This window comes from Bubalus kerabau, chromosome 2, assembly GCF_029407905.1.
Source record: "Bubalus kerabau isolate K-KA32 ecotype Philippines breed swamp buffalo chromosome 2, PCC_UOA_SB_1v2, whole genome shotgun sequence".
Taxonomy (NCBI): domain Eukaryota; kingdom Metazoa; phylum Chordata; class Mammalia; order Artiodactyla; family Bovidae; genus Bubalus; species Bubalus kerabau.
The window spans coordinates 202,525,579-202,545,929 of record NC_073625.1 but is presented as its reverse complement, the minus strand read 5'-3'; the positions used below and the strand labels follow the sequence as shown (position 1 = coordinate 202,545,929).

Genomic DNA, 20,351 nt, shown 5'->3' with positions numbered 1-20,351 from the left:
AATTGGAGTATGGATGACTTGGGCCCTCCTGATGGCTCAGTAGGAAAGAATCTGCCTGCCAGTGCAGGAGACTCAGGTTTCATCCCTGGGTTGGGGAGATCACCTGGAGGAGGGCATGCAACCCACTCCAGTATTCTTGCTGAGAAATCCCATGGACAGAGGAACCTGGCAGGCTACAGTCCATGGAGTCGCAAAATAGTTGAACACAGCTTAGCAACTAAACAGCAGTAACAATACAGTTGTCTTAAAATTTTATGTTAGCTTCAGCTATATGGTCAAGTAATTCAGTCATACACACATGAAAGTGAAAGTCTCTCATTCGTGTCCGACTCTTTGCCACCCCATGGACTATACAGTCCATGAGATTCTCCAGGCCAGCATACTGGAGTGGGTTTCTGTTCCCTTCTCCAGGGAATCTTTCCAACCCAGGGATCAAGCCCAGGTCTCCTGCATTGCAGGCGGATTCTTTACCAGCTGTGCCACCAGGGAAGCCCAATTTCCCTTATATGTTATTACCAAAAAATTGAGTATAGTTCCCTGTGCTATACAGTAGGTCTTTATGGTTATCTATTTTATGTTTAGTAGTGTATTTGTGTTCATCCCAAACTCCTAATTTTTGCTTCCCTGTCTCTGCTGCTTCTTATCTCTTGCCTCCAGACCCTCTTTGAAAGGGGGCTCACCCAGGATAATCTCATTTTTTACTTTCTCAGAATCACCTAACTTGGGACCTTAAGGCAAAATCCCTTACTTTTGGTGTATAATGCAAACTAATCATGGAGTGACACCCTACCCACCCTTAAGGGGAGGGGATTGGTTATACAGGATCAGAAATTTTGTGGCTCTTATAATTCTGCCTACCACAGGACTCAAGAAGCAGCAGCAGGGGAAGTCTGCCTGCCGAGGAGGCACGAAGAAGGTAAACTGTAAGGTCTAACAGGAAGAGACTCGTTATTGAAGGAGGCTGAAATTGTAACTCGGAAAGGTGGAGACTGTGAATAGAGAGGCTTTGACCTGGAGATTCAGGATAGATGAAAGGTATTAAGGTCGTTAGAAAGAGCTGTAACTTATACAGGAATTGGGTCTGTTGTTCTATCCAGTCTGGAGGTGAGGTGAGAATGATGTGGGCTCAATACCAGTATCAATTCGAGGTCAATATCACCTAAGACTGATGAAAGGGGGAGGGGAGAAGAGGATCCAAATTTAAGCCTTGTTAGGTGTTAAGGGCGGAGAAGGCGATGGCACCCCACTCCAGTACTCTTGCCTGGAAAATCCCATGGACGGAGGAGCCCGGTAGGCTGCAGTCCATGGGGTCGCTCAGAGTCGGACAGGATTGAGCGACTTCACTTTTACTTTTCACCTTCATGCATTGGAGAAGGAACTGGCAACCCACTCCAGTATTCTTGCCTGGAGAATCCCAGGGACAGGGGGGCCTGGTGGGCTGCCGTCTATGGGGTCGCACAGAGTCGGACACGACTGAAGCGACTTAGCAGCAGCAGCAGCAGCAGGTGTTAAGGGTGAGATTTTAATTCTTCTCAAGTGTGCTTAAATCAGAGCCAGGAATTTGGAAATGTCTGAATCCTGTTTGCCAAGCACATTGTATTTATTGATTCTCATAGGGGATCTGTGTTCAAAAGAAACTCTGAAACTTAGCATCAAAGTCACCCTTGATTGATATTTGAGAAAATATTCAATACTATAGCGAAAGCTCTCTCATAAAAGCTTAAGTAGAGGACTGGACTAAAGCTGAGGTCTGAGTGGAAACTTCTAGCTCCTGACCATATCTTCCCCACTCTCAATTTCAAATTTAAAAATCTGGGACCCATGTGATTAGACAGATCTGAAGAGAGAGCACCCACACCCAGAGGGGCCCTGAGCCCATGCAGCCCGCTATGTAGAATATGGAAGGGAGTTCAAAATATTAACTGACTTGTCCCATGGACCAGCCCTACTCAAGGCTATGGTTGGAAGGTCAAGAGAGAGCATGAGCTGGGCCATACAATTAGGTCAAAGCAGCTTTGTCCACTATGCTACAGGACCTGATCCATGAATTCCATGAGCTATGACCACCCTTGCTGGTGGGAGAAGTTAGGAAGTTGGATGAAAGGCAGTTCCCTCTGGATTTGTGGGGAGGATGCTAAAGTTAATGAGCCTATATACACTTTTTTTTTTCCTGGAAGCTGGCATAAGAATAGTAGACATGCCTTCAGGTGACAAAGAATATAGATCGAGGCACTTTCAGCAGCAGTGGGCTTGGGCAACAGACTGTTTATGCTGGCACTTGGTCTTCTCTGCCCTTGGCCAGCTGGACACCAGGTAAAGGAGTAAGAAACTGTATAAGCTCTACTAATTCCCAGGAGGCTGTTTCCATTGTACTCTCTGCTACGGTCATCACTGGCTCAGCTGACACTGAGCCCAGAGGTCTGAGTTCAGTTCTCTAATATCCAGTTTTAATTCCCTAATATTAGACACTGTCTATGGTGTTAGGCACTGAACTAAAGTCATAACATTGTGATACATACAAATTATGTTGTCATATTCTGACTGCTATACTTAGCATAATTACAACGTTGTTTTTGCTTTTATTGGTGCTTAAAAATGCCTCTTGCAGTTATTTATATTTATATGTAAAATGTTTATTTTTCAGAGCGTACAATGTTCTGACTGGAATCTTTGGGAAATGTTTTAGTGTGAAGAAGTAAATAACCGCAATATGCAGACTTAACACTTTTAAGCCCTTTCCACTTTTTATTAAAAATTCATCTTGAACACCAGTAACTCAATGATGACCTTGGCTTGAATTTGCCAGATTAGCATGCTTTCTGGGGTAGCATGTATGTGCCTATGGCTGGTAGGATAGAGCTCTGATTCGAGATAGCAGCTGGAGTGAGCTGCTGATGTATTGGGCTTCCCAGGTGGCCCTAGTGATAAAGAACTCACCTGCCAATGCAGGAGACTTCAGAGACACGAATTCAGTTCTTGGGTCTGGAAGATCCCCTGAAGGAGGGCATGGCAATGTATGTATTCTTGCCTGGAGAACCCCATGGACAGAGGAGCCTGGCAGGCTACAGTCCATGGTGTCACAAAGAGTTGGACATGACTGAAGCGACTTAGCATGCGGCATGCTGGTGTTTAATATATAAAATGTTGTGCATATCTCTACTTATTTCCATCAGGACAGATTTCAGGAATTAGAATCCTGGGTCCTCAGAAGGAAAATCACTAAGACTCTTGATAATGCTACTGTGATGGACAGTTTTATATGTCAACTTAGCCCAGTTAGATGTTCCCTTATTCGACCAAATATGTAGGTGCTGCTATGAAAGTATTTATAGATATTATTAACAACTGCAGTTGGTTAAAACTTAGTAAGGAGATTAGGCTCAACAGTCTGGTAGGCCTGATTCAATCCGTTGAAAAGCCTTCAGAGCAGAATTGAGAGTGCCCTGAAGAAGAAATTCCTCCTGTGAATTATAGCTTCAGCTCCTGCCTGAGAGTTTCCATCTGCCCTCCCCTACAGAGAAGTCAGATTCATCCACCCAGTTCCCACAGTCACTTAGCAAATTCCTTGTCGTATATACATATGTGTCTGTGTGTGTGTGTATGGCATATACATGAATATATGTATTTTGTCATAAATATATATGTTCAGTTCAGTTCAGTTCATTTCAGTCACTCAGTTGTGTCTGACTCTAGGCGACCCCATGGACTGCAGCACACCAGGCTTCCCTGTCCATCACCAAAGCCCGGAGCTTGCTCAAACTCATGTCCATTGAGTCGGTGATGCCATGCAACCATCTCATCCTCTGTTGTCCCCTTCTTCTCATGCCTTCAATCTTTCCCAGCATCAGGGTATTTTCCAATGAGTCAGTTCTTCACATCAGGTGGCCAAAGTATTGGAGTTTTAGCTTTAGCATCTGTCCTTCCAATGAACATCAGTCTTGAGACTGATTTCCTTTAGGATGGATTGGTTGGATCTCCTTGCAGTCCAAGGGACTCTCAAGAGTCTCCTCCAACACCACAGTTCAAAAGCATTAATTCTTCTGCGCTCAGCTTTCTTCACAGTCCAACTCTCACATCCATACATGACTACATGAAAAACAAAAGCTTTCACTAAACAGACCTTTGTTGGCAAAGTAATGTCTCTGCTTTTTAATATGCTGTCTAGGTTGGTCATAGTTTTTCTTCCAAGAAGCAAGCGTCTTTTAATTTTGTGGCTGCAGTCACCATCTACAGTGATTTTGGAGCCGAAGAAAATAAAGTCTGTCACTGTTTCCATTGTTTCCCCAGCTATTTGCCGTGAAGTGATGGGAACAGATGCCATGATCTTAGTTTTCTGAATGTTGAGTTTTAAGCCAGTTTTTCACTCTCTTCTTTCACTTTCATCAAGAGGCTCTTTCGTTTCTCTTCACTTTCTGCCATAAGGGTGGTGTCATCTTCGAATCTGAGGTTATTAATATTTCACCTGACAATCTTGATCCCAGCTTGTGCTTCATCCAGCCTGGCATTTTGCATGATGTACTCTGCATATAAGTTGAATAAGCAGGATGATAATATACAGTCTTGATGTACTTCTTTCTCAATTTGGAACCAGTCCATTGTTCCATGTCTGGTTCTAACTGTTGCTTCCTGATCTGCATATAGATTTCTCAGGAGGCAGGTCAGGTGGTCTGGTATTCTGATCTCTTTAAGAATTTTCCACAGTTTGTTGTTATCTACACAGTCGAAAGCTTTGGCATAGTCAATAAAGCAGAAGTAGATGTTTTTATGGAATTCCCTTGCTTTTTCAATGATCTAATGGATGTTGGCAATTTGATCTCTTGTTCCTCTGCCTATTCTAAATTCAGCTTGAACATCTGGAAGTTCATGGTTCACGTACCATTGAAGCCTCACTTGCAGAATTTTGAGTTTTACTTGGCTAGTGTGTGAGATGAGTGCAATTGTGCAGCAGTTTGACACTCTTTGGCATTGCCTTTCTTTGGGATTGAAATGGACACTGACCTTTTCCAGTCCTGTGGCCACTGCTGTTTTCCAAATTTGGTGGCATATTGAGTGAAACACTCTCACAGCATCATCTTTCAGGATTTGAAATAGCTCAACTGGAATTCTATCACCTCCACTAGCTTTGTTTGTAGTGATGCTTTCTAAGGCCCACTTGTCTTCACATTCCAGGATGTCTGGCTCTAGGTGAGTGATCACACCATCGTGATTATCTGGGTGATGAAGATCTTTTCTGTATAGTTCTTCTGTGTATTCTTGCCACCTCTTAATATCTTCTGCTTCTGTTAGGTTCATATCATTTCTGTCCTTTATTGTGCCCATCTTTGCATGAAATGTTCCCTTGGTATCTCTAATTTTCTTGAAGAGATCTTTAGTCTTTCCCATTCTATTGTTTTCCTCTATTTCTTCACATTATTCACTTAGGAAGGCTTTCTTATCACCTCTTGATATTCTTTGGAACTTTGCATTCAGAGGAGTATATCTTACCTTTCTCCTTTGTCTTTTGCTTCTCTTCATTTCTCAGCTATTTGTAAGGCCTCCTCAGGCAACCATTTTGCGTTTTTGCATTTCTTTTTCTTGGGAATGGTCTTGATCGCTGCCTCCTGTACAATGTCACAAACCTCCTTCCATAGTTTTTCAGGCACTCTGTCTCTCAGATCTAATCCCGTGAATCTATTTGCCACTTCTACTGTATAATCATAAGGGATTTGATTTAGGTCATCCTGAATGATCTAATGGCTTTCCATACTTTCTTCAATTTAAGTCTGAATTTTGCAATAAGGAGTTCATGATCTAAGCAGCAGTCAGCTCCCAGTCTTATTTTTACTGACTATATAGAGCTTCTCCATATTTGGCTGCAAAGAATATAATCAATCTGATTTCATATTGATCATCTGGTGATGTCCATGTGTAGAGTTGTCTCTTACGTTGTTTGAAGTGGTGTTTGCTATGACCAGTGCATTTTCCTGGCAAAACTCTTGTTAGCCTTTGCCCTGCTTCATTTTGTAATCCAAGGCCAAACTTGTCTGTTACTCCAGGTATCTTTTGAATTTCTACTTTTTCATTCCAGTCCCCTATGATGGGAAGGACTTTATTTATTTTTTTTTTTTTATATTAGTTGTAGAAGGTCTTTTAGGTCTTCATAGAAACATTAAACTCAGCTTCTTTCGCATTAGTAGTGGAGCATAGAGTTGCATTACTGTAATATTGTCTTGGGAACAAATAGAGATCATTCTGTCGTTTTTGAGATTGCACCCAAGTACTTCATTTTGGACTCTTTTTTTTACTATGATGGCTACTCCATTTCTTCTGAGGGATTCCTGCCCGCAGTAGTAGATATAATGGTCATCTGAGTTAAATTCACCCATTCCAGTCCATTTGAGTTCGCTGATTCCGAGAATGTCCATGTTCACTCTTGCCATCTGTTGTTTGTCCACTTCCAATTTGCCTTGATTCATGGACCTAACATTCCAGGTTCCTATGCGATATTGTTCTTTACGGCATCGTACTTTACTTCCATCACCAGTCACTTCCACAACTGAGTGTTGTTTTTGCTTTTTCTCCATCTCTTCATTCTTTCTGGAGTTATTTCTCCACTGTTCTCCAGTAGCACATTGGGCACGTATCAACCTGGGGAGTTCACCTTTCAGTGTCATATCTCTTTGCTTTTTCATACTGTTCATGGGGTTCTCAAGGCAAGAATACTGAAGTGGTTTGCCATTCCCTTCTCCAGTGGACCACATTCTGTCAGATCTCTCCACCATGACCCCTCTGTGTTAAGTGTCTCTACATGGCATGGCTCATAGTTTCATTGAGTTAGACAAGGCTGTGGTCCATGTGATCAGTTTGGCTAGTTTTCTGTGATTGTGGTTTCCTCCTGTCTGCCTTCTGATGGAGAAGGATAAGAGGCTTGTGGAAGCTTCCTGACGGGAGAGGCTGACTGGGGGGGAAGCTAGTTCTTGTTCTGATGGGTGGGCCCATGCTCCGTAAATCTTTAATCCAATTTTCTGTTGATGGGCAGAGCTGTGTTTCCTTCATGTTGTTTGCCCTGCGACCAAGCTATGGTAGGGGTAATGAAGATAATGGCAATGCAACCTCTTTCAAAAGGTCTTGAATTCAGTGCCCCTGATCCTGCAGCAGGCCACTGTCGACCTACGCTTCCACCAGAGACACCTGGACACTCACAGGCAAGTCTGGGTCAGTCACTTGTGGGGTCACTGCTTCTTTCTCCTGGGTCCTGGTGCACACAAGGTTTTGTTTGTGCCCTCCAAGAGCCTGTTTCCCCAGTACTGTGGAAGTTCTGTAGTCAAATCCCACTGGCCTCCAAAGTCAAATTCTCTGGGAGTTCTCAGTCCCTTTGCCAGATCCCCAGGTTGGGAGGTGTGTCATGGGTCCTAGAACTTTCTTAACAGTGTGAGAATTTCTTTGGTATAATTGTTCTGCAGTTTGTGGGTTGTCTGCTCGGTGGCTCTATAATGGGGTTAGTGGAGACCTCCTCCAACAAGGCTTATGCCACACACTGTGTGACCCGGGTCTGCTGCAGTCAGAGCCCCTGTCCCCACAGCAGGCCATTGCTGACCCATGCCTCCACAGGAGACACTCCAACACCCAAAGGCAGGTCTGGTTCTGTCTCTGTGGGGTCTCTGGGTGCTGGTGCACACAAGGTTTCATTTGAGCCCTTCTGAGCATCCCTGGTGGGCTGGGGTGTGATTCTAAATGAGATTTCGCCCCTCCTACTGTCTTGCTGGGGCTTCTCCTTTGCACTTCGATGTGGCATGTCTTTCTTTGGTGGGATCCAACATTCTCCTGTCGATGGTTGTTCAGCAGCAAGTTGTAGTTTTGGAGTTCTTGCAGGAGAAGATGAGTGCACGTCCATCTACTCTGCCATCTTGCTCAATCTTTCTTTTTAATATATGTACACACATCATATACACATGTGCATATATACACACATATACATATATGTCAACTTGTTGTTCATTGCTCAGTCGTGTCCTGCTCTTTGTGACCCCATGGACTGCATCATGCCAGGCTTCCCTGTCCTTCACTGTCTCACAGAATTTGTTCAAACTCAGGTCCATTGAGCTGGTGATGCCATCCAACCATCTCATGTTCTGTCACCACCTTCTCCTGCCCTCAATCTTTCCCAGAATCAGAGTCTTTTCTAATGAGTCAGCTCTTTGCATCAAGTGGCCAAATTATTGGAACTTTAGCTTCAGCATCAGTTCCTCCAATAAATATTCAGGCTTGACTTCCTTTAGGATTGACTGGTTTGATCTCCCTGCAGTCCAATGGACTCTCAAGAGTCTTCTCCAGCACCACAGTTTGAAAGCATCAGTTTTTCAGTGCTCACATATGTATGCCAAGTACACACATACGTATATGTCAGGTAGGTAGATTGATGAGCAATACTGGGTAATACTGATTCCGCCTTTCTGGTGGGGCTCTGATCCAGTCACCACATCCTGTTCCAGAATGATCATCTGCATAGTTCATGAGAATGCCCTACTTGGTGTACTCGAACCAACATGGACTATTATTATTCTGCAGAGATAAGGACCCACTGACCAGCTTTGATTGGGGATCTGATCAGAATGGTGTTGCAGTTCATAACACTGATATGGTGACAGGGAGCAGGTGTACTCAGATGGAAGCTGAAGAGATCAGGACACGTGATGAGGCAGACCCAGATGACGACATGCATCCATTAGGGTTCTCACATGTTCTTTCTTTCTTGTTCTGCACTTGTTTGTATACATTAAAGCTGAACCCACACATGATTTTCTCAGTTTGCTCATCTTGGAATTAGGGTTATTAAAATACTTCAAACTCTTGGTAAACTCTTTAGGCTATCTATTTGTCCTGGATTGGAACATAGTATTTCTGATTTCAGGTAGCCATTTATCAGATTTCCTTTCATTTACAATTAGCTGCACTTTATAACATAATGTAAAGGAGGACAAATGTCCAGCCATGTGTCAGAGAGAGATTTGTGCAACAGAAATCTTCACAGTCCTGAGGAAGGAATGATAATACCATGTGAAAAACCATCCCTGAAGACACGTCACTTACAAGGGTATGACAAAGCGTTCAGTTTTAGCTTTAAATTCTTTTATTTATTTTTAAAAATTATAATGAAGTATAGTTGCCTTATAAGGCTGTGTTAGTTTCTACTGTGCAGCAAAGTGATTCTGTTGTGCACACACATGTGTTCTTTTTCACGTTCTTTTCCGCGATAGTTTATCGCAGGATGTTCACTATAGTTCCTGTGCTATACGGTATGACCTTGCTGTTTGTCCAGTCTGCATAGTTTGCATCTGCTAATTCCAAACTCCCCATCCATACCTCCCTGACCACCCTCTCCCTTGACAACCACAAGTCTCTTCTCTGTTTCTGTGAGTTTGGTTTCTACTTTATAAATAAGTTTCATTCGCAATTCTCATAAATCCCCAGTGTTGGGCAAGCTTTCCCCCTTCCTCTGGATCAAATCTCAGGCAGGCCTTTGACTTTCTTGGCCCTTCTTCAATAAAACAGATAATGCTCCAGTGAAATAAAAGTCACAAACACACTCTCAGTTTAGTCATTTAAAAGTCCAGCCTCACATGTAGTTAAACATATCTCCCATTCCTGTTGCTCAGGCCTCCTGCAGACAGGAAGGCCAGTGTCAGCGAAGAGAGCAGAGCTGACATCTCTCCCGTATTCTATGCATTCTCCATCATCTGACAGACCTTGCTTCTGACCCTTCCAAAACTGGAGCAGGAGAACGAGAAGTGCTACAAGGAAAATATTCCCCCTTAACAGATGGGCTTCTGTTGATCTAGTTTCAGTGTGTTTGTGGTTTATCATGCATTTAAAAATGAACTTTCTGGAGGCACTAAAGTGGATTGTTGGGGATGCCCCTCCAACATGTCCCTTACCTGGGGAGAAAACTTTCCACCTACCATCATCTTGATGAAGGAAAATGTATCACAGTAATCCAAGTCTATGCCCCAACCAGTAATGCTGAAGAAACTGAAGTTGAACAGTTCTATGATCACCTACAAGACCTTTTAGAACTAACAGCCCAAAAAGATGTCCTTTTCATTATAGGGGACTGGAATGCAAAAGTAGGACGTCAAGAAACACCTGGATTAACAGGCAAATTTGGCCTTGGAATACGGAATGAAGCAGGGCAAAGGCTAATAGAGTTTTGCCAAGAGAACGAACTGGTCATAGCAAACACCTTCTTCCAACAACACAAGAGAAGACTCTACACATGGACATCACCAGATGGTCAACACTGAAATCAGATTGATTATATTATTGCAGACAAAGATGGAAAAGCTCTATACAGTCAGCAAAAACAAGACCGGGAGCTGACTGTGGCTCAGATCATGAACTCCTTATTGCTAAATTCAGACTTAAATTGAAGAAAGTAGGGAAAACCGCTAGACCATTCAGGTATGACCTAAATCAAATTCCTTATGATTGTACAGTGGAAGTGAGAAATAGATTTAAGGGCCTAGATCTGATAGATAAAGTGCCTGATGAACTATGGATGGAGGTTCGTGACATTATACAGGAGACAGGGTTCAAGACCATTCCCGTGGAAAAGAAATGCAAAAAAGCACAATGGATCTCTGGGGAGGCCTTACAAATAGCTGTGAAAAGAAGAGAATTGAAAAGCGAGAGAGAAAAGGAAAGATATAAGCATCTGAATACAGAGTTCCAAAGAATAGCAAGGAGAGATAAGAAGGCCTACCTCAGTGATCAATGCAAGGAAATAGAGGAAAACAATAGAATGGGAAACACTAGAGATCTCTTCAAGAAAATTAGAGATACCAAAGGAACATTTCATGCAAAGATGTGCTTGATAAAGGACAGGAATGGTATGGACCTAACAGAAGCAGAAGATATTAAGAAGAGGTGGTAAGAATACACAGAAGAACTGTACAAAAAAGATCTTCACAACCCAGATAATCAAGATGGTGTGATCACTGACCTAGAGCCAGACATCCTGGAATGTGAAGTCAAGTGGGCCTTAGAAAGCATCACTATGAACAAAGCTAGTGGAGGTGATGGAATTCCAGTTGAGCTATTTCAAATCCTGAAAGATGATGCTGTGAAGTTCTGCACTCAATATGCCAGCAAATTTGGAAAACTCAGCAGTGGCCACAGGACTGGAAAAGGTCAGTTTCATTCCAATCCCAAAGAAAGGCAATGCCAAAGAATGCTCAAACTACTGCACAATTGCACTCATCTCACACACTAGTAAAGTAATATTCAAAATTCTCCAAGCAGGCTTCAGCAATACATGAACCGCGAACTTCCTGATGTTCAAGCTGGTTTTAGAAAAGGCAGAGGAACCAGAGATCAAATTGCTAACATCCGCTGGCTCATGGAAAAAGCAAGAGAGTTCCAGAAAAACATCTACTTCTGCTTTATTGACTATGCCAAAGCCTTTGATCGTGTGCATCACAATAAACTGTGGAAAATTCTGAAAGAGATGGGAATACCAGACCACCTGACCTGCCTCTTGATAAATTTATATGCAGATCAGGAAGAAACAGTTAGAACAACAGACTGGTTTTCCTATTTGGAACAACAGACTGGTTCCAAATAAGAAAAGGAGTATGTCAAGGCTGTATATGGTCACCCTGCTTATTTAACTTATATGCAGAGTACATCATGAGAAACGCTGGGCTGGAAGAAACACAAGCTGGAGTCAAGATTGCCGGGAGAAATATCAATAACCTCAGATATGCAGCTGACACACCACTCTTATGGCAGAAAGTGAAGAGGAACTAAAAAGCCTCTTGATGAAAGTGAAAGAGGAGAGTGAAAAAGTTGGCTTAAAGCTCAACATTCAGAAAATGAAGATCATGGCATCTGGTCCCATCACTTCATGGAAATAGATGGGGAAACAGTGGAAACAGTGTCAGACTTTATTTTTTTGGGCTCCAAAATCACTGCAGATAGTGATTGCAGGGATGAAATTAATAGATGCTTACTCCTTGGAAGGAAAGTCATGACCAAACTAGATAGCATATTAAGGAGCAGAGACATTACTTTGCCAACAAATGTCCGTCTAGTCAAGGCTATGATTTTTCCATTGGTCATGTATGGATGTGAGAGTTGGACTGTGAAGAAAGCTGAGTGCCGAAGAATTGATGCTTTTGAACTGTGGTGTTGGAGAAGACTCCTGAGAGTCACTTGGACTGCAAGGAGATCCAACCAGTCCATTCTAAAGGGGATCAGTCCTGGGTGTTCTTTGGAAGGACTGATGCTAAAGCTGAAACTCCAATACTTTGGCCACCTCATGCGAAGAGTTGACTCATTGGAAAAGACTCTGATGCTGGGAGGGATTGGGGGCAGGAGGAGAAGGGGAAGACAGAGGATGAGATGGCTGGATGGCGTCACTGACTCGATGGACACGAGTTTGGGTGAACTCCGGGAGTTGGTGATGGATAGGGAGGCCTGGCGTGCTGCCATTCATAGGGTTGCAAAGAGTCAGACACGGCTGAGCTACTGAACTGGACTGAACTGAACTGAACTGCACTGGTCATGGCTGGCATTGTACTTCCTCCCAGTCCTTACAAATCCAGCAATTCTTCCAGCTTTTTCTGCCTATCCCCGCAGGCTGCCTTCTTGGACAGCACTTAAGAAGATGCATGCAGAGTCTTCTGCATACAAGCCATATCCGATCTGCAAGTAGGGACTTAGTCTGTCATCTTCTCCCTGGACAAACTCCAGTGGTGCAGCCCAATTCCAACCCAGAACCCACTTCCCATCTGCCCTGCCCTCAGAGCAGTGAGCCAATCAGTCTCTTGCTGTTTAGATTTTTCAGGTGAGAGAAAAACTCAAATCCATTCTGGGTGGACAAACTGTAAGGAACATATCTTCCCAAGTAAGCAGATGGAGTATTTCCTTATGAGGGGATGGGACTCATAGACATTCAAGCATTCTCTCTAAAGCCTCCAGTTCCGCCACCTGTGAATGTTTTCTCATGTATCTCCATGTCACAGAGAAGGATCTTTAACCTCCGCTCCCTAAAAAATTTTGCATCATGGTCATCTTTGACTTCATTTTAAGATGCAGTGTCCATTAAATTAAGACAGGGCTTCTCAAAGAGTGGCCTCCGGCCAGCACTGTCTGCATCCCTGGGGAACTTACTAAAGTGCCAAGTCTCAGAGCCCCCCACGCCCCCGGATCAGAAGTTCTAGGGGTGGAGCCCAAAAGTCTGTATTTTAACAAGCTCTCTAGATGACTCTGATGAAGGCTGATGTTTGAAAAGCACTAAGTGAGGGCACCTGTCAAAATCCCTCTTTAGTTCCCTCTTACACGTGTACATGGCTGGCCTTGTTAAACCCACTTACTCTGTTTTTCACAATAATTCATATGTTCACAGATTCAAGAAGCAACTGTAAAGTGATAAATCACAGTTGCAGTTCAGGACAACTGCAGCCTGCTGACCGTCTGACACTCACCAGAGCCCAGCCACCAGGGGCCCAGGGCCGGCCCCTCAGGGCAGCTGGTAATGTAATGTGTCACCAGGCCTTCCCTCATCTCCCTACCTCCAGTTTGCTCAGTAAACTGTAAAATAAATTGTTGTTTTGCAAAATATTGCATTAATTATTTTATCTGTGGTCAAACTCTTTAACTTTTTGGTTATTAAGACACATCATCCCTTCACTTTACTTGTCACCATTTTTAGGGCTTTCTTAGGTTCTTTTGTTGGTATAAATAAGGAGTTTCAAGTTCAATATCATTGATATTTTGGGTGAGATGATTCTTTCTTGTTGGCAGCTGTCCTGGGTGTCACTAGCATCCTCTAAGTTGTGATAACCAAAAATTTCTCTGGACATTACTAAATGTTTCCTAAAGGTTAAAATCAACACCAGCTGAAGAGAGCTGGTTTGAATGGATAGCCATGAAGTCCCCAAATACATTGAACACATCGGAAGGATTTCACTAATTTTGGAAACTAAAAGAGAGCATTTCATTTTGGTCAGAGTTTCTAATTGCCATCAAGATAATTTTGAAATATTTTGAAGAGTATTATTTTGCAACTTGCTATAAAGATGCATCTTATGATTGCTGAGCAAATAATTTTGAGTTCATCTGATTCATATCATCAATTAAGCCCTTAGAATCATTCCAAGAATTCACTGTCTGAGAGTCCTCATTTATAAACACAACAAGCTCCAAGAAACACAATTACTATACATTTTCTCAAGAAAGGGAGTGGTGGCAGTATCGTAGACTGTTGATTTAAATTGTCTTCTTTTTTTCTTCTTTCATTAAGTGGTAATTCAACTCTTCATCTTTCATGATTTGCTTTCCTCACTCCAGGCAATTATTGCTGGCGATTATGATGTTAATGAGTTATGCAGAGCAGACGGAAAAAATGAAATATATTTTTAGTAAGTTAAGTTCATGGAAGCCACAACTTGAATGCACACACAAAGCAAGCATCTTTCTTCTTGTGCCCTGATTGATTTTATAAGTCAGGTGTTTGTATGAATAGATAACCTTTACTTAGCATGAGAGTATTTTGACAAGAAATTTGCTCTGATGAGCCATAAAGGAAGTCTTTTGTGAGACTGTCTGTTCTGCATTGTGTCTGATTTTTTTTTTATTGTATGAGTTAATTTTGAGGCCTTCAAATCTAAGCAGGATATGCTGATCAACATGAAAACCAGAACTCTTTCCTTAACTCCTTTGTAGTTGAATTCTAATGTTCTTGACATATTGTGCTATTGTTCACCAGGGTGATATAAAATACAATCAAATGCTGACACAGATAACCATGGAAGAGCAAACCCAGATGACAACACATATCAATAGAATATTTTCTTTTGCCCTTTTCTTCTTCTTGAGTGACACAGAGACTTTCTGAAATAACCCTCCTTTTTGAATGCCTTTGATTCAATCAGAGGCATGTTTTCCTCTCAGATGAGGTTGAAATATTAGAACTTCACTGTCAAAACCACCTTTGTTTCTAAATCAATACCCAATATTCACATACTAATAAGATAGATCTTAATATGCCAACACTGTCATCTTTCTTCAGTCATACAGACTACTTCATTTCTGCATAAACTTTCAAACCAATGTGCTGTTGAAAATAATTTACATCATTTGATCCTGAAATCTTTGATAAGATTGGACTAGTAGCAGGGAATTAGTATAGATTACCCATTAAAAAAAAAAGAATAACATTAAAAATATATTATTATTAGGAAAAGTCACTTTAAACCAGAAAGGACAAACATTTCAAAATAAGACGTTGTCCTTAAGTGGATAATGCACTGGACAAATGTGAAGATAAACTTATGGTATAAAAATTACAACTAGCGCTGCTGCCCAATAGCGTTTTCTGGCACGATGGATATGCGCCACTATACACTGCTGAGTGTGCAGTCACCAGCCACGTGTGACTACTGCAGGCTGAAATGTTGTAACTGCAAGTAAAGGACTGAATTTTGAATTGTACTTAATTTTAATGAATGTTGTGAGTTTAAACAGGCACTTGTGACTAGTGGCTCCCGTATTGGATAAAGAAAACCCAGTGGTTTATGTATTCATGTATGTATTCCTACCTTTCTCATTTTAGAGAGAACCTGATATTTAGCTGCTACTCTATTTTAAACTACCTTATGGCTACCGCACCATAAAATCTACTCATGCAAAATATGTAGTTCAATGACGTTTAGAATACTCACAGTTGGGCATTCATCACCACACGCAAACGTTTGCATCACCTGCCCCCAAAACCCACACCCCTGTCGGCATCATCTCTCCCCCCAATCCTCCCCCTCCCCATCCTTCCATCATAGGTGATCAGGAATCTGCTTTCTGTCTGTATAGATTTGCCTGTTTCAGACGTTTCATGCAAACGGGGTCACGCAGTCTGACTGGTCTCTTTCATTTGCCCCAGTGTTTTCCAGACGCATCCACGCTGCAGCGAGTGTCAGGATTTCACCTCTTCTTACTTCCATATGGTACGGATCTGCCACACTGTGTGGGCCATCCACATGTGATGGACTTTGGGTTGTTCCCACATTTTGCCCGTTGTAAACAATGCTACAAGCATTATTTATGTACATACAAGTTTTTGTGTGATGCAAACATGCCTTCAGTATATACTTAGAAGTGGAGTTGTTGAATCGTATGGTAATTATAGGTTTAGTCTACGGAGGTACTGCCAGACCAGTTTCCAAAGTGGCTTCACTATTTTGTATTCATTCTACTACAATGTATGAGGGTTCTGGTTTCACCATATCCTTATCAATACTTATTAATTATGTCTTTCCTGTTGAGCCATTGGAGTGGGTGTGAAGTGATATCTTATTATTACCAGATATAAACATTTTCTTCTATTTTGTAGGTAATCCTTGTTGCTTATCTATTTTATGTACAGCAGTTTGTATCAGTTAACTCCATACTCCTAACTGGATCCTCCCCTGCCTCCTTTTGGTAAGTTTGTTTTCTATACCTGTGAGTGTTTCTGTTTTGTATTTATCGGATGGGCCAAAAAGTTTATTCAGGTTTTTCTGTAAGGTGTAGGGGCTTCCTTGATAGCTCAGCTGATAAAGAATCTGCCTGCAGTGCAAGAGACCCCAGTTTGATTCCCAGGTTGGAAAGATCCCCTGGAGAAGGGATGGGCTACCCACTCCAGGATTCTTGGGCTTCCCTGGTGACTCAGCTGGTAAAGAACCTGCCTGCAATGTGGGAGACCTGGGTTCGATCCCTGTGTTGGGAAGATCCCCTGGAGAAGGGAAAGGCTACCCACTCCAGTATCCTGGTCTAGAGAATTCCATGGACCATATAGACCATGGGGGTGGCAAAGAGTCGGACACGACTGAGCGACCTTTACTTCCACTTTCTTTTCTGTGAGATGTTATGGAAAAACCAAAGGAACTTTTGGCCAGCCCAATAGATTCATTTGCATCGCTTTTTGTACGATAAATGATATCATTTAATATTTGTGAAAGAATCACTTATGGCTAGCCGTTACTCTCGTGGGCAGTACAGCATGTAGAGTCATAAATCAGACAAAAAATTGGAAAGGATTTCTTTCCTTCTTCTTGGAGCAGCTGTTGCTGGTGCCCTGTAAATGACTCCTTTGTTTTCACCATTCTGGAGTTGAGTTGGTTCCTCAGGGCTGGAAGCAATGGCAATAAATAAGACAGAGATGTCAGAATGTCTTGGTACCTCAAGTAAGGGTTTAAGCTTCCATTTCAGGGGCCATGGGTTCGGTCCCATGGTTTCCTGGTCAGGAAACTAAGATCCTGCATGCCATGTGTTGTGGTTAAAAAAGGTCTGTAAAGTTGTGCTAAAATTAACTCAGTAACTCAGAGATATAAGATTAGAGAAGCAACCAGCTGAATATTTTCCCAGGGAAAGACAAGAAGATACTCCCATCATGAGGATGATAAGGAATCGCTAGGGAGAGAAACACTGACATCTTTGAGAACTCAGTGATGGCTGTTCTCTGCCACCTTGAAAGCAGGCTTGCTTGTGACAATGTGGATAATAAGCAACCAGGACAGGGGCCAGGTGACAGCGCGGAGACACTAGAGGCAAGACAGACGCGATTTCACAGCGGTCAGCATGGCCACTGTGGCCACACACAACAAAGGCAGCGAGAACGCAGGGGGCAGTTTGGTGAGGCAGATGGGTAGCCAATGAGAGTTTTGTCTAACTAACCACAAAGATCAAAAGCAAGTGAGCAATGAGGCTGATCGTAGCTATAAAAATGGGAATCACTATTCTTCACCTAACTTCCAAACACGAGCCAGTTCTCAGACAAAAGCATGACACAGCTCTTCTCCTTAATGGGAGCACATTCCAAGTCCCTCTGAAAGAGAGCCTTGAAATGACACAGCAAGGCTTGTTAGCAGTTTCCTCAATTCTTCTCCGAAGGGCTTTATAGGTATTTGTCACAGTAACTCTGGAAATAAGAACACTGAGATCTTTCAACGGCTCTTAGATATGCAATCTCAGATGACATTGACACCCAAAGGCTCAGAAATGGCAATTTGATAGTGGAGGAGCTTGCAAAGGCCAGGCGATAAACAGACTCCTGATACGTTAATTAAGATCTTGGATGAATTGCAGCAAGAAGAGTAGCTTGTTCCACTAAACCTACTAGGTAAGTCTCTCTTTCTCTCCTTGAAACTAGACACCACCCTGAAGAAGCATTAACTTAACAGAGTGAACTTAGATTGTAGCACAAATACAGATTTGAATGGGGCAAGGGATTACGTGTACAGAATTGATGATGCTTTGCCTATATGCTCTCAGCTTTTCATGAGCCATTCATGAGCACAGTGACCCAAAAGCTTCCAGTTACAACCCCCTGCAACTCTTCACCTGGAACTTCTAAGCCTATGAACAAAAGGTGGCAGGGAATAACTACCCCTTCCCAACAGCCCTTGGACAATAATTAACAGGAATTGGTAGATAAGTACTCCAGCTGCCTTGCTGAGTCGTGTGTCTGGGCAACTTGGGATAACTCTGAGGCAAATTGTGCCCACTGGTCACCTGGAAAACAACACAGCCTTCCTTTGTCTTCTTCCCTTTCCTGTCTCGCTTCTTCACAGTTCTATAGGTGTTTTCTAGAATCACTCCCCTAGTGAATGACTCATATCACATCCTTGTGGCAAGGTTTGGTCTGCTTTGGAGAAACCCAAACTAAGATACATCTAGCCGCATTTCAGTGTCTCTAATTTTTCTGTTTACCCTTGTGAAGCAAAATAGAAACATTGGCTGAAAGAGGACTGAAAAAAAAAAAAAACAAAAAAAACAAGAAAGCATAATTGGAAGAAGGATAAGTGGGGAAAACAAAGGGTGTTCTCAAGAGGTATTGTGTTAACCTGCTCGGAAGGGAGGAATTGGAGAGAAAAACTTTTTCCTGACAGTTTGCCCTATCAAGTGCTTATCCAACGCTTCCAAGCAACCCACAAAGAACACATGTGGTTATCTGAAATGGTTACTGCAGTGTAAGTAAGGTACGTGTGATGGTCAATTTTATGTTAATTTGGATGGGTCACAGGATGCCCAGATATTTTGTTAAATGTTTCTGGGTGTGTTTGGGAGGGTGTTTCTGGACAAGATTGGAATCTGAATTGGTAGACTGAGTAAAGCAGAGTATCCTCCCAAACCTAGGTGGGCATCATTTAATCCGTTGAGGGACTGATGAGAACAAAAGAAGCAGAGGGAGGGAGAATCTGCCCTCTGGCTGATGGACTGGGAACATTGGTCTTCTCCTGCCCTTGAACTGGGACCTACACCAGCAGCTCCTCTGGTCCTGAGGTCTTGGAGTCACTCTTAGAGCACACCATCAGATCTTGGGGTCTCCATGTTGCAGATGGCAGGCTGTGGGGCCTCTCATAGAAGCACACCATCAGATCTTGGGGTCTCCATGTTGCAGATGGCAGGCTGTGGGGCTTCTCATAGAAGCACACCATCAGATCTTGAGGTCTCCATGTTGCAGATGGCAGGCTGTGGGGCTTCTCTTAGAAGCACACCATCAGATCTTGGGGTCTCCATGTTGCAGATGGCAGGCTGTGGGGCTTCTCATAGAAGCACACCATCAGATCTTGGGGTCTCCATGTTGCAGATGGCAGGCTGTGGGGCTTCTCAGCCTCCCCAGTCATTCAAGTCAATTCCTTATGGTATGTCACCATTTTGTGTCTCTGGAGAACTCTGACTAATACTGTGTGTTAACCGAAAGGTCAGCTGCAAGCAATGGAAAATATGACTCTTGTCACTTGAGTACATAAACTTAATTTGGTGAAATATTAAGAAAGTGTGGAGGTCGTAAGTCCAAGTCTCCTCCAACTGATTAACAATAATGCAAGAACCTAGGTAGGCATTTTCTTTCCTCCTGCTTCAGCATTCGTCTGTAACCATGCTGGCTACCTTTGGCTGCAATATAGCTGCCATGCCCCTATCACACTTCCACTGCGAGAAGAAAGAAGGTCAAACAGGAAGGAATGGTACCTACCCTAAGAAATCTAAGCTTTCCCGGTAAGTTTCAGCTATTTTTTTATTAGCCAGAATTGTGTTCAAATCCATCTCTACCTATAACAGACTATTTTCAGCTGGGTACATTGCCACCCTGAATAAGGAGGAAGAGATTGAGGAATCAATATTAGATTGAGAATTATCATCATGGACTACATAAGGTGAGCACAAGTAAAACTCAGACTATTTCACAGCAGGGTTGGTATGGCCCTCTGAGGTCATTTTATAAAATCAGTTTCTAAAAAATGGGCCCTAGAGAGAGGCATATACTATTCTGCTGTCTCTACAATTAGAGGCCCGCCTATGCTGTGGTGTGTGGTGGGAGTTTGGGGATGATCCTA

General features: G+C 42.7%; 1 long non-coding RNA gene across 2 annotated transcripts; it reads left to right on the top strand.

The window, feature by feature from the left end:
* The first annotated feature begins 837 nt into the window (after positions 1–837).
* Positions 838–13,597, top strand: LOC129645064 (uncharacterized). 2 transcript variants are annotated; one of them, XR_008711155.1, is made up of 3 exons: positions 838–916; positions 7,019–7,194; positions 13,385–13,597. It is a non-coding gene; the product is annotated as an uncharacterized LOC129645064 (long non-coding RNA). The 2 variants fall into 2 exon arrangements; XR_008711156.1 differs by lacking the exon at positions 7,019–7,194 and having other exon boundaries at positions 847–916.
* Positions 13,598–20,351: the final 6,754 nt, after the last annotated feature.